The sequence below is a fragment of the Micromys minutus genome, assembly GCF_963924665.1.
Source record: "Micromys minutus genome assembly, chromosome: 7".
Classification (NCBI taxonomy): domain Eukaryota; kingdom Metazoa; phylum Chordata; class Mammalia; order Rodentia; family Muridae; genus Micromys; species Micromys minutus.
Genome location: NC_137976.1, coordinates 53,217,850 through 53,232,227, shown reverse-complemented (window position 1 = coordinate 53,232,227; position 14,378 = coordinate 53,217,850). Strand labels below are relative to the sequence as shown.

Genomic DNA, 14,378 nt, shown 5'->3' with positions numbered 1-14,378 from the left:
TGATAGTTTAGCAAAATAATCTCGATTGTAGTTTTTGAAGCCTGAAATTAAGTGGTAGGCATGTCTGTCATTGAAGTGTTAGTGAGGGACTGTTGGTGTCTATGAACTTGGGAGCCCATTGCCTGGAACCAGAATCAGAAGACAAGGAACGCTGAGGCTCACAGTCTAATGCTGAGTGTCCAGTGGCATCAAACATATCATAAAAAGTAGAAGAGATCTTTGGTCATGGTTGACATTTGTCACACCCAGGCTTTGAAGCACACATGAGTAACAGCAGACAGCTGGCAGCTCTGTGCTTCTCAGAGTTAAAACACAGATCTTCCAGGCTTTGCTTCCGGGTGGCATGTGATAAAGCTTATCTCCAAATTCCTGTAAACACTGTGTAAAATCAGATACGCCAGGATGATTCTCCAATGTACTTTCTTTCTTTTTTTTTTTTTTTTTTGAACTTATTTTTATTTAAAGATATTTTTCACATATGTTTTAAAAACCTTCATAGGGATGGATATAGATTTTAAGAATTCAAGAAAAGTGAGAAATTACCTACTTAAAACTTCTGAAGTGATATCTGGAAAAGTATGTACTTTCAATCCTTCAGGGACAAAGATAGGCCCATAGCTCTTGACATTAAGTCTTGTACATCCATGTATTTGGCTTACACATTTACAATTTTAGGTTTACCATCCAGAGCTTATAATATCTGAAATTATTATCAAGTAACAAAACATTATATAAAAGTATATGTCATATATATGTCTATAAGTACATATATATAATTGTACATATCATATATTTGTATAATATTGTGTGAGTATATGTATGCCAACTTAAATTTAGTTTCTTTCTAAGCAAGATGATTTCCTTGACATATTTGGAGAAGCACATTATAAACAAGTTGTACATACATTAGGAAAAGGCAGTTAGAGGAATAGATCATGCATTTCTTTGAATGATTCTACTTAAGACAAAATACATTATAAGCTGAAATTGTTTTGTATCCTAGGTCTGAGGTATTGGAAAAGAAATAACATGAGAAATAAATACAAAATACTGAGGAGCAGGCTTAGTGACCATGACTTGCTTCCTAGTGTGACAACCAAATATGGTGGAAGTAAAGGACTGACCTCTTCAAGTTTTCTATAGTGCCCACACTGGCACACCCACAACACTTACATACATGCACATTCACACCAATCCTCATCTACTAGAGCGTGTCATAGTATGGAAGTTTTATTATGCAGTTGGTTTTACTTGTTACTGCCAGAAATAAATAAATTATGAAGATCTAAAATTCTGGGCAAGATCCTAACATCACAGTCCATGTAAATGAAATCCACAAAGTAGTGGAGAGCAAAAATTCTCCTGCTCTTGACGAACAGCGACTTCCTTAGCAGCCCTGCACATGGTCAGAAACCCAGCATAGGGCTCCAAGGTTTCAAGGCAGACACATCAATGTAAACTACAGCAGGAGTCTGTATAGAGCAAAGACAACCTAGAGTTGTTAAGAGAAAAATCAGGCATGGTTTCGTAATGGAAGCATTGAAATAGGCATGACTGCTTGAACTTTGCATCAACTGGTAGAAGAGGGCTCTCTCAAATCCAGAAAACGGATGGGCCTTTTGTGCTTCTCAGAAGTGGTCATTTCTATTGCAATGGTTCACGGTACAGGGAAATATCACCTGGAAAGGGGGTTGCAAGAGGGGATATTCATTTTATTTCTTTCACCAAAGAGCTGTATAGCTGTGGGCAAGTATTTTTCATTTCTTTCATCCTTGATGATCTCCATTAGGACATTAGGTAGAAGAAACTTTTTAAAAGTTTGAGAACCAGCACACATCCTCTTTGTTCAAGTATCATGAAACTGGTGCTCAGTGATAAAGTAATGTCCTGGTGAGGAATCCACATTCTATGCCCAATCTATACCCTGCTCTGTACATTGTGCCCCTCCCCCCTTCTCATCATAGTTCTATGCTTCTCCTCTCACAGAGAAAAGGTATTGCTTTTCACAGCATCCCCTTTAGCCTGATCACCACCCGAACCTTTGGAATCAAATGTTCTTTGGTCTCTCACTATGGTTTTGAGTTAATTCATTCACAAAGTGCACTAATCTATTCCTATTTATAGAGTTGTTGCTGTAATTTTACCACATATTAGAATCAACTCTAGTATTACAATTGAAGTATTTTTATGCCATTCATTACTATTGTTAATTCTGTGAATTACTGTAATTATTTTTAATCAGTCATGAAATCCTGACCTTCAAGGTTTACCTTGTGTCACCTACTGTTGCTTGGCCTCCCTAGGGAGATGTGAAAGGTCATCTATTCACACCAGAGAAAGCACCAAGGGCAGTCCACAGAAATAATTCCATCCAATCATCGCTTTAAAATCAATGAATTTTAGGGGTTACTTAGAGAAGTGGGAGGTTACATAATTATGACAGACGTTGCATCAAAGCTAAACTCCTGGATCTTACTGTTGTAACTAGGCTGGCCCCTTAACCCAGAGCTTCCTCACTGCTTCTAAACTTGGAAAGGTACTCTGTGAAACATGTGACACTCTGAGCTTCCTGAACCACGTAGGTTTCATGATCTTCCTGAGACTTAAAGCATCTTCTTCCTTCCTCCAGTTAAGAATGTGAAAATTTCAAAAAAAAAAAAAAAAAAAAAACCTATATAGCATTAGCACTCTTCATTTCATGTTAATATTTTTGTTTCTCCTTTTTCGCCTATCAAACTGCCGATATTAAGTAGATCCCCCATTGAATTATCATATAATAGGTAATTAGATCATTTTCCTCAGTTTAAGTTAATGGTTTTACTTGTTTATGATTCAACTTCTCTCTCTCTCTCTCTCTCTCTCTCTCTCTCTCTGTGTGTGTGTGTGTGTGTGTGTGTGTGTGTGTGTGTGTGTGTGTGTGTGTACCAGTGTGTATCTTTCTCTTACTCTCTGTGAGTCTCAGCTAGCCTAGACTGAAACAAAGCACTCTATAACCTCTGACCATCCTGAGTCCTTTTCATGTATGCCCTCTCCTACCTTATTTCTGAAGTCATGATGGTGAAACCCAGGCTTCATGCATGTTAAGAAAGTATTCTACTAACTAACTGTCTTCCCATAGTCAATAAATAAAATTTAAGTGACATTTGTTTCTCTCATTGACCAGAAAATTAAAAATATAATCTTAATCAGTGACTGTAGACAGTCCAAGTTAAATCCAAGTATATTTATTTTTGTTAGAGTTGTCAAATTTTTCCAAAATTGATGGCAGGTCTTACTACCCTGATTTGTTCTTCAGACCTTTAATCCTAGTTCCTCTTAATTGGATGAGACTGAAAATTTACATTTGAAAGTTAAAACATTTGTAGATGAATTGATTAGAGAAAAATAGAATCATAAAACAGGGAAAAATAAGTATCAGAAAAATACAATTATACATTCACTCATTGAAAAGTGTAACAAGGTAAGACTATTTAACTAGATAGAAAAACTTAAATGCAAATGAAAGAAAATAAAATACCTTTACTCAACACAAGGGAGCAGGGTTAAATTTTTCTGCTTAATGTCAAAGTTCATCGACTAAGAATCACAAACTCTAATAAATAAAGAAGAATGCACATCCCTTCTACCTGCTTCACCTTATACATTCTACAGCATCAGAATTATCAGTCTGTCTGCATGGAAATAGCTCGTCATACTGATTTATAACAGAGGATTCTAGACATACTACAATTTCTCTGTGTCAGAGTAAAGCCAAGATTTCCTGACCATTGACCATAGATTTCAGGTTTTCTAAAAAAATACCTGCCTTTCTCAGCTGAGTACACACAAAAATATACGTTATAGTCATAGTCTTTGTATCAGTGTGAGTGTAGCAAGAGTCCTAGGAAGATTAGATTAATCGAATGCAATGTGTATTGGATATACCAAGGACATTTGGCTAAAGCCACATACGTAATGACATACTATCTCTCTCTCTCCCTCCCTAACTCCCTCCCTCCCCCCTCCTCTCTCTCTCTCACACACACACATACATGCACAACATGTTGGGCACTAAATGCCATAGCAAATTCTTACCCAAATGAGTCGCTATTAAAAATATACAACTTTGTTGTAGCTATATGCCTAGATTGGGCAGATCTATCATTATACTAATTTATTCCCGAGCTATGAGACCCCTTGTTACTTGTGTCTTCTCTAGGCCATATGGTTTTGTTTCATCATCCACATTCTCCTCCTTCCTACTCCTCTCTCTGTGTCACTTATTGCATATAAATTCCTGTGCCTTCAATTCTAGTGTTTCCTCTAGGCCATGTTGCCAAGTCTTACTCTCTTTTTGTTGTTTGTGATGCTCTGTAAATTCCTGCATCTTCTGTTCTAGGTCCTGCTTCCATAATTTTATTTTCTTTTTATGTTCTAATTCTGATTTATAGCATTTACCTTATTTTGATGAGAGAGAGGGGGTAAAGTGAAAATTTTAAGAATTCATTGGAAAGTCAGTTGGATGGTGATTTGCTGGAGGGAAAAATGTGAAGAAAGGTTTAGCTGAAGCAGATATAGATGGAGGGATGTTCTACTAAAGTAAGCATGAGATAAAATCTGTGATGAAGGATATTTTCTCATCCACCTTACATTGTGTCATTGAGCTTTATTGTTGGAATACCATAGAGAAAAAAGCACCAACACACTTTTGGTGGTGTTTTGTATTATTTTGTTGTTCTGCAGACTTGGGCTTATTGACAGAGTGATGTCAGCAGAGACAAATGTATGTGCTAAGACAAGACACATGTTGAGAAAAGACCCATGAAGGACACATAATGTTTGAAGGATATAAATAAAATTTACCTGACAATGACAGAGGCTTTGTTAGGTATACTTATAAAGCAGGCTGTGTAAGGCTTGTTGGTCTTGCATCTGTGTTGATATTAGATTTTCTCAGAGTGGCACAGCTGAGAACTTGTTTTGCCATCCACTGTGGTCCCTCCTGTCGACTCATGTTGAGTCTGACTGAGTCTAGCTGTCTCTGCAAGGTCATGTTATCTCTACTGGTTTGTGTTTGTTATCTGACTGTACCAAACTGGACTGTTGGTGTATCTGTGAAGTGTTTTTGAGTGGGTTGAGCTATAGATGTTAACCTGTGAAATGAATGGTCAATTTCCAGACAACATGAAAAGAAGTTGCTCCAATGATCCTTTCTATACAGCTCAATTTACCCCATATATTTTCTTTCTCTCTCTTTCTTTCATTCTCTCGCTCTTTCTTTTGTTTTTTTGTTCTTTTTCTTTTTCAGGAAACATCCTAATTTCTTCTTTATTTTGGTTACTAATTTCCAGCACTTTTCTTCTTTCAGGAATATACACACACACACTCATAGTTCACTAGCATTGCTGTGGACAATGGATGGGTAAAGTACCATTGGCCATGCTCTTGATTTGCACAGTGTCATTCAACGTTCTTTGTAAGACGTCATAACAACCCATATATTCTGGATCTATCTATATGATAACATTAATGTAGAGGAGATAAAGACATGAATCTGCTCAGCATCAAATTGCAAATCTTTGTTGCTTGGATTCTTAGATCTGAAACAAGACACCTGTGTAGTGAAACATACCCCCACAAAAATGATGTGCTTTGCTTCAAATTATGATTTCCATTAGATTTAAGAGAACTGCTAGAATAGCAACTGAGAGACATTATTCCCTTTCAATATGGGTAGACTATATAGTGCTCCGGGTCTTTATTCCAAAAAGGATTGTCTTATATCATGCTTTCAAACAAATAGTTTTGTATCAACTACTAGGAACAATGTCTTGGTATACATGTTACCCCCTCTCTCCTCCCAGTCTAACAGTTATTCTTTTTTCTTCCCTGTACTTTCTATATTCTAGAGAAATTATTTTTTCTCTCTTCACAGAAGAAAGTTGTTACAAATGTTGGAAAAGGAGTCTATGTGTGTCTGTGTGTAAGGGCCAAGTGGCAATCTCCCAGCTCTGACAACTGGCTGAGAAACATTTTCAGAAAGCAGCTATGCTAAGGGTTGGCCAGAATTGGTATAAGGGATATAGATGATCATGGAAAGTAACTCAGACAGGAAATGAGACCTTCCTGTTCTCTAGGATCAGCGCTTTCCCAAATGGAACTGAAGATGTGAATAAAATGACTCATGCATTTTAAAATGGTGTAAGATTCTGATGAGAAGCATGTGGGTGTTGAGGCCTTCTCATCTTGTGCTATTCCAAACCAGAAAAGAATGTTACATGTGCATCTAGTTAGCTAGGAGCAGAGAACAAAAATGAAAGCAGCTTGAGAGGGAAGGTGAGGTAGCTAGTCTTCCCAGTGACCTCAGAGTCATCTTAGGTGGCCACAGATTGGTCAGGACTCTCTTCTACCACAATAAAAATGGCAATTCTGAGAGACAGATCACAAATGATGAACTTGTTCACATAGGTTAGGGAAATGGTACTGTGTTATTAACAGACATGTAAGAAAAGCTATAGTCCTTTAATTGAAAGAGAGAAAGTTTGCTATTAATCATAAGGCATGAAAATACCAAAGCAACACATTTAAGAAAACAAAAATAACAACAATAAAGATGATGACTTTGTCTGTGGGAACTGAAAATAGTAGAAATATATGTAAAATGGATTGGTCTGGGTACTTTGCTGGGGTTCTATAACAAGTGCATTTTATTATTCACATATATCCACAGGTGTTACATTCTATCATGAGCCCAATTTTAAATTCTTAACTATCAGCCTATTCCTGTGTTAGCTCAAATCCTCCTCCGGGAAGCAGAAGCCACAAGAGAATAACTGGTCAGACTTGTATACAATCACTTGCCCTGCTGTATGTAGGTATGGATAGAGAGCAGCCTTGCAGAGGGTAGTCTGTGCAAAGTTAAGCCAAGGGACAGAGAACTGCCTGCCAGTCATGTCTTTGTATAGGAGCAAGTTCAAGATTTTAAATCAGTGGAAGTCACTGTCCTAAGCAATATTGCTGCGGATGTCCAGGACTTCTTTCTTCATCCCATCACAGTCTCCCTTTTCATGGTTGTTTTCAGTTAGTTAGTGTCAGATTTAGACAACTTTCATTATAGAAGGCTTGAGATTGATCCCACACCGAGAATGTGCCATAGTGTTCAGAGAGCTCTTTAGTTTGAGAGGCTAATTCTGAGAAGCTAGTGCATTAGCTTCTTTTTAATCTTTACATGTAAATGTAAGGAGAATTAATCATTAAATCCTGGTCACAAATATTTATATACCTTGTTTACAATAAAAAAACAAAAAGCAAAACTAAACAAAAACTAAAATCCTTCTAGCCTAACTATTTTGTGTCAGGTCATGTCATCTGATGTTATTACTTAATTGAACAGGGACTCTGAGATCAGGCTCTGACACCCTGCTGTTCTCTAATTTCAATTATTACCATCATAAATATCTCTGAAATTTCCTTAGCCAGGGATTCCTCAATTAATTTCAATGCCTTATATTCGATTGCCATCTATTAAATCCACATGGTTAGCTCAAAAAGAGCTCAATCAGGTTGACTCAGACTAAATCACTTTGTTCCTGAGACCCTGAAACTTCGTTTTTCATCCCCCAAGGGTCTCTATTCTAGCTTTTTTATTCAGTTTCTTCTGATTTAACAAAATAAATGTGTTTAAAAGGAGCTATTAGTTCAGGAAAAATTGATGTTCTTTAAGGTAACACAAGTTCTGGTGTTTTTGATTCTTCCTGATATACCACCACACACCAAGAGGCTTACATTTCCTATATGACTGCCCTTGGATATATATCTGTACAGATCTCCCTGCCTCCTAGCCTTCATATGTCACAGTATCTCTCACACATGTACATAGAACTTAAATTACTCATAGTTCGATACCTTATCCCAAGACCAAATAAACTTTATAAATTGTTAGAGATATGGCCTTGGAATAAGATGTTACTGTCCCAAGTATGCAGCTATATAGGTTAATACTGAAATTTGTATGTCATCAACTTGATGAGACACAGTTAGTCAGATTCTGTGCTAAGTAGTTTAATGTATAACACATATCCTCATAATTATAAGCATTCTAGCATGCACTGGAAATCTACTAGAGTCTTCAAATCAATATAGAATAGGACATGCATTAGTAACCAGAAATCATTCAGATTCTTTCTGTGTCCAATTTACTTATCAACAAGAATGTGACATAGTTACCAAAAAAGGCAGCATGGCTGGAGCCTCGACTTCTTGTGCAGATTTTCCTTTTGTTATATGGTTCAGTGATGATTCACCTATTCTAGTAAACTTATTACACAATGCAGGAATACCTATGGAAATAGTATGATGCAATTTACGTGGACAATTTTGAAGTTGCATGCATTCTTTTTACTTTAGGCAACTTTTCCTTGCATATTTTGAGAACTACACATTCACGATCTGATGGCACTGGGTCACATTGCTGCTGTGAACTCCTGACCATTCTTGATGTATATCTCTCAGTGCATTGCGATCCTACATTCTCCAGAATGTCTGACTTTATTCACCTCACATCCCTGCCCTGCACAAAATGTTCTAGCCACCTGACTGATATTCACTGCTCCATTTTAGCAAGCCTATATCAGTTTATTAAACACAGCTTCCCAGCTATACATTGCCTGTAATCTTTGCTTTCCTTAATCCTTTACCAGAAGCGAGCAATAAGTTCTTTGAGGATTAAGATGAGAAGTGTAATCTATTTTCTGGTGTGGAGGGTGATGTTTGGCATGTGGTAGTTCTCAATTAAGGTTTGTTGAGTGAATACTAAATAAAAATCAATTGAAGAATATGGTGTGCTGATAGTGGGCAATGAGAGAATCGATTGAAACAGAACAATAATTTCCTTTAGAGTAGCTTCCATAAGCACCATAATTTATCTAAATGGCAAGGGTGAGGAATGGTGGCAGCAGATTATCACACCTTGCTTTTGCCTGCGATGTGAGTTACCCATCGCACATGAACACGGTAGTAACATACTTCTATATAGACAGAATCTCACTGTCCTCTGGTCCCTTCCTTTTTTTATTTACTAAAGAAGATCATGTATAGTTGAGGAAATATGAAACAAAAAAAAAAGAAACAAAGAAATAAAGTATTGGTTTCCATAGCATAAACCATGGAGAGAGATACAAATAAATTCTGTGTGAAATTCTGTATTTTATAGAGGAAAACATGGGTCATACAATACTGTTAATTCATTGTCCATGTGTCTGTATTTGTTAATATAAAGTACACTGAATTTGGAAATCAAAGTCAATTTGGAGGTGATTTAGAACAAACTCATATGTTTTTCTTGAACTCAAAGAAGCAACAGCCCAGAGAACAAATTGCCCTTGAGCAATGACAGCATTTGATTATGATAAAAGATATTCCTAATCAAAACAGATGCTTTTCTACATATTAAGTGGGCCTTATTAATATTGTAAGACTTTGAGAAATTGTCAACTCTAACCCCAGTAAAGAGGCACAGACTTAATGCAGAAAAAACCTTTAAGTGAGTGACATAGTTATGCAGAGTTAAGATTAGAGGAAGGGCAGAAAGCCTATGTGAAGGAGAGAGAGTCACCAGACTCCATTGTACTCAGTGCTTAGGGAAGTCCATAAGTCCTCTAGGAATGAGGATGTTAATAACTTAAGTTATTGTATTAATATGTTATGCACATGATGAAATGCCTGCTTTTCATTTATTGTGCCAGTTTCTCATAGACTTGAAATGCTTTGAAGATGTTATGTTGTGCATTTTCCCCATTTTTTATGATAATTCTGGGAAAGGTTGGTATAAACCAAAGATGAAGACTCCATGGTTATTTAAGTTTAGAAAATAGAAACCTCTTTTTGAAGTCACAAAAACTTGAAAATATTTGCTGTTTCAGTGAGGGTATGTGTGCAGTGAATGGCTCGTCTATACAGATTTCCCTAAGATGATTCAATCATGGATTTCTTCTAGAGGTCACTGGTGAGCAACTCTAAAATACAAAGGTTTAGTTGGACAAGAATAAGCAAATGGTGATATAGGCTACTTCCATCATTTAACAGATGAAGAAGCAGGTACTTTGAGAAAATAACAGATGCATTCACTTATAGGCAAACATCACTTGCATTTCACAGTTAACTGAACAGGTAATTAAATTGAATTGTTTTATAATACATTAAACAAAATTTTAATGTCTATCCACTACATGTCAGGTACTTTTTAAAAGTGCTTTGTCTTTGAAATTGATAGAATCACTTATGGGCACGAAATGTCAGATCATCTGCTTCAAAAGCCCTCAGTAACCAGTTTCTCAAACTTACTAGCTAACTCTTGTGCATTCTTTATTCTATGTGTCTTGACAATTTTTGTAAGGTTTGTGTGCTGGTTAAAACCAACATATTCTGGATGGATGGTATTAATATCAACTTAGCCCTATCCTGATAAAATTGAGTAGTCTACATAATCCAGGCAAATGGCTGGTTAGAATAGTTGCATAGCTTCCTCATTGGGTCCAGAACTAGTACTTTGCAAATGAAACCCAATAGATGGCAAGGGACGGGTGCCAGTATGTTTATTTACTGATTGAGAAACAAAAAATTGAGGCTTAGAAATAAAATACTTCTCTCAAAGCACTGATAGCTGCTAGATCTTCAGATTAAGTGATGTGGTTCCAGAATCCATGTTATACCAGGCTAAACATTTAGCCACTGTGTGAGAATAACCATCATGCTAGCTTAGGGCTACTGTAAATTACCTAAGTGAATGAGAATAATTCTAAAGAATTCAGGATGCTAATTGAAAAGGATTTAAAATGTTTAAATAACCGAATTTTCCCATTTAACTAATCTGAGTAAGACTCTTTTCCTGAGGAAATATGATAGAGAAGCTTTTCAAAGACAGTGAAGGTAATATAGACATATCTTAGAGGAAGATGATCTTCAAATATAATCACATCAGAGTTCTTAATTGCACACCAGGAGTGGCACCAACTGTGGATTTGCTGTAATAAAATAACAATGCCGTTATCTGTATCTACAGAAGAAAATGTGTAATGAAAGGAAATTGTCACTTTAAAGCTTATTTCTTATGATCTTTGGCCATTCACTTATTACAACAAGTTACTGTTTATCATGGATTTACTATGTAGCATGCAAAGTGGTGAGAATACATCATTAAGGAAAGGATATTCCCTGCCCCATTCAAGTCAGTCTGCTGGGAAGGCAGGCCTCACAATACCTAATTAAGCAAACAAATGTACTGCATATTACCATTTAGTTGTACTACAATCTATAATGAGGCTGAATAAGACGGCATGTTCTTCAGTGTAATCATGCCATTATTGGACATTTCCTCAAGATCATGGCGATTTAAAATTTGGAAATGTCTAGTCTGTCGCCCAATCCCCCAATCATATACACTCATATCAAAGCTCTGGACTTTGTGTCCAGTCCAATTAATATGAGATGAATCTAGGTTAGACCTCATATCATCAGATTCTAAATGAGGGGTCATTACAAAGTTCTGCCATCTGGAATCATTTTTGTTTTGTCTTAATATCTACTGTCTCCTAACTTCACTGAAAAATCCAGATGTCTCTATAAAATTCGTTATGAAATATATCTTGATGTAGAGGTACATATTACACGTCAGATTTTAGCTTCTGATATTATATTTTTTACCAATTGATATAGTAATGATTATTTGTCTAAATGATAATATTATATACACATGTATATTAATTTTCAAGAGCAACGTCATTTGTTAGTCACCTTTATGACCAAACACCCACCAGAAACATCTTTAGGGATATTAATTTTGTTTCAATTTTACAGGAGTTTCCATCCCTTAACTGGGGGAAAGCCTGGTGGGAACTATGTTGTGGCAGGAGGTTGGTTCTGCTGCTTTTCTGTGGCACTGACCTAAAGGAAAGAGCACACCAAGAAGAAGCTGGGAATATCTTAGCCCCAATAAACTAACACCAGTTTCTTGCTTTTTATTGCCAGACCCTAGTTTTTACTGTTTCCAGAACAAATATATCAAACCTTTTAATTGCAACAAGCCACTATTATCTACAGATGAATTGAATCATATTCTACATCATTCTGGGTCACCTGTGCCTCAGCTTTTGTGAGTTGGAAACATTTGAATAGTCCAACCTGTTTTTCATAGGCCTACATGCTTCCATCCTGAGAAGAGCCCTTTCTCAGCCACTGGAATTATACTGCAGTGGTATCCTAAATGTACCTTTAACCACTCACTTATGCCATCAACAGGATAACAATTTGTATTGTTTGAATATCCAAATATTACCTTATAATGAACAATTTTTAATGTATATCATTTGGAGACCTTTTTATGTGAAGGAGCCATTTGTTTCCACAATACCAAACATGAGCTTAACAGAAACAGGACAATGACATTTGGAATAGGACGTTGGTAGCTAAGTGTTGGCTCTCAAAACAAAATTACCTGCCACAAGGTGTTAACATTTTCCTGCCATGGGTCACCTTTGTGGAAGAAGTAGGCCGGTAGAACTGTAGCAAAATAAAGAAAATTGGCAAATACAGAAGATATAAACACAGTGATTTCTGCTGCTGATCAATAAATATTTATTAAAGACTTGCCCCCTTAGTTCTGTGGTATAGGAAAGTTAAATGATTCTAAAAAGTAGAACAGTTTTTCTGGAACTCAAAACATTAATGAAAAACAGAAAACATAATTGATGGTTACTGATGTATGTTTTTTACATATGCTTGTAGGGACATGTTTAAAATGATTTGGACTCTTATTCAGTCACCTTTCAAAGGATATGACTATTTAAAAGGTTTTATGTGGTGACACTTTCAACTTGATAAATAGAAGAGAATAGCATTGTACCAAAATCCTGGGGGAAGGAGGAAAAGATGTCCATATTTTCAAATTATTTAAATATTTTATGAGAAACATTTTCTAGGTAGAGTAAACTATATATTCAAGACCATAAAGAAAAGATATGTTTTCCTAATGATATCAGTGATTTGTTTTTTTTGGGGGGGTGTAAATATTAAACTATAGTATTAAATAGGAGCGACTTATGCCTTTACACCCAATACAGTTTTATCTTAGTGTTATGTACAATTTTGGTCATAGCAAACAAAATATATTTTGTTTAATAGTAACTATTGTAATCTAATTCCCATAAAGAAAATTGAAAATCTTATAGTAATGCAGAATTGAAATGTTATAATGTTTTTGAAGAAAGAAAAATTTAAGGTGGGGACTCATCTCCCCTTTTTAAAAGTTAAAATTAAAATTAAAATGATTTTGTGTGTGTGTGTGTGTGTGTGTGTGTGTGTGTAAAAGTGTTTGTGTTGGTGTGTGTGTGTGTGTGCTTTACATCAGAATCCTTACAGTCTGTTACAGAGCTAATTTTCTAGTTCCCGGTGGCAAACCAAATATCATCTAGTGTACTCTCTAAGGGATGTGTAGCATTATGCCTCTCTCTTTTTCTCCTTCCTCTCATCCTTTAAAATGCCTTGTTATTTTATGTCTTAGTGATTCTTCAATTTGCATCAGGTCTAATAAAATGTGGGGAAAAAAAAACGCTCTTTAATAGCAGCCACTCCAGTAATCAAGATGAAAATATAATACCAGGATGTTAAAATATTGTCTCACTTGAAAGAGATGTAATTTGAAATACATGGCATCTGCTTTAGATACTTTTCAGATATCAAATAGGACACCTGATTAGGAAACCAAGGGAAGTTTTCTGCTTTATAAGAACAGTCATCTAAAGAAAGTTTAGTGTGTTTGAGGTTTGGCTCTGTTGCCATATTGAAAGAGATCATGAGCAAAGCCATGAACAACAAGCAAAACAACTCTTCACTCATTCTGGAACTTACGTGGGTGATTACACTTAGGACACATCATTGCCTAAGACAGTGGTTTCAACCTTCCTAATGCTTTTACCCTTTAATATACTTCCTAATATTGTGGTGACCCCCCTTTTGATGATACTTCATGACTATAAGTTTGCTTCTGTTTTAAAGCATAATGTAAGTGTTTGTGCTTTTTGATGAAATAAGGGAACCCTTGTGAAATGGTCATTTGATGTCCTCCAAGGTATTGCAATGCATAGGTTGAGAAACATTGGTTTATACCAAGATGTTCCATTTGGATGTTATGAATCTTATGTTCTCATGAACAAGGAGATATATAAAATGAAAAAAAATCCTTTATAATTTTAAGACAAATTAGCTTAATAAATGTGTATTTTGTTAGCAGTTCAGTAGTTGGTTGAAGTGGAATTAGGCTCCCTACACATATGTAATAGATGTGTTGTGCAACTAGGACTTCATGTGAGTTCCCTAACATCAGGAGCAGGGTCTGCCTCTGATTC

General features: G+C 36.0%; 1 protein-coding gene across 2 annotated transcripts in view; it reads left to right on the top strand.

Annotated features, from left to right (window-relative positions):
• The window catches only part of LSAMP (limbic system associated membrane protein), a gene marked incomplete at both ends in the record, with an annotated part of 2,089,443 nt that overhangs the window by 450,733 nt on the left and 1,624,332 nt on the right, over positions 1–14,378 (top strand). The window lies entirely within an intron of this gene.